This window comes from Meleagris gallopavo, unplaced genomic scaffold, assembly GCF_000146605.3.
Source record: "Meleagris gallopavo isolate NT-WF06-2002-E0010 breed Aviagen turkey brand Nicholas breeding stock unplaced genomic scaffold, Turkey_5.1 ChrUn_random_7180001921805, whole genome shotgun sequence".
NCBI classification, from domain to species: Eukaryota; Metazoa; Chordata; class Aves; order Galliformes; family Phasianidae; genus Meleagris; species Meleagris gallopavo.
The window spans coordinates 1-828 of NW_011184539.1; the positions used below are offsets into that span (position 1 = coordinate 1).

Sequence of the window (828 nt, forward strand, 5' to 3'; positions counted from 1 at the left end):
GAGGAAGAAGTTCTGGACAGCCAGAAGGATGATTATATTCATTTCATACGGAACCAGGCTGAAGACGAAACTGACTCGGTACAAAGTGCCCTGGAAATAGGCTGTTGCTGAATCTTTGCTGGCATGAGCTAGAAGTGTCAGGATGACTGGGGATGCTGCTTTCTCCAGCTTGGAGGAGAGGAGGCAAAGAGGGCATCTGCTGTCTTCTGCTATCTGTAGCTGAGTGCTACAGAGAAGGCATCCAGGATGCTCAGGAAAAAGTCAAGAGGTGGCAGACAGGGCTTGCAGTCAGGGAAGTCTTGACTCAATACAAGGACATTGCCCAGTAAGCACACCTGTGTATTGCAAGGGATGTGCAGATGAGTGTGAGATGCTGAAGACTCCATCCTTGCAGATACCCTCCCAAAAAGTAAATAGGACTCTGAACGACTTGATCTGCATTAAAGTTAGCCCTGTATGAGCAGGAAATCATATTGTATCTTCCAGAGGTGCCTTACACATCAGTTATTGATGCTGTGGGAGCTCAGGTCCACCCTGGGGAAAACCTGTCCTGCAGCCTCACTTCTCGTGGTGCTGCCTGTATGTAGCCCGAGCAGCAGAGTTCCCTCACAGAGATGTCTCCTTACTCCAGGTTGAGCAGCTGGCAGGTTTGAAAGCTGAAGCTGCCTGTTGTGTTGGAGGGAGAGCTTTCCAGTGGGAGCGTGTGAATGGTTTGGGCAGCTGCCAGTCTGAGGATGTGAGATGGCTGCGGTGTTGTGAGGAGGGAGCTGGAGTGATGGTGTGAAGGGTTGTGTTTGCTGGGATGATGTCTGGTGGGCAATAGCTGGT

General features: G+C 50.7%; 1 long non-coding RNA gene across 1 annotated transcript; it reads left to right on the plus strand.

Moving 5' to 3' along the window:
* LOC109364782 lies at nt 1-820 on the plus strand. The gene is made up of 2 exons (XR_002110591.1): nt 1-78; nt 487-820. It is a non-coding gene; the product is annotated as an uncharacterized LOC109364782 (long non-coding RNA).
* The last annotated feature ends 8 nt before the right edge of the window (nt 821-828 follow it).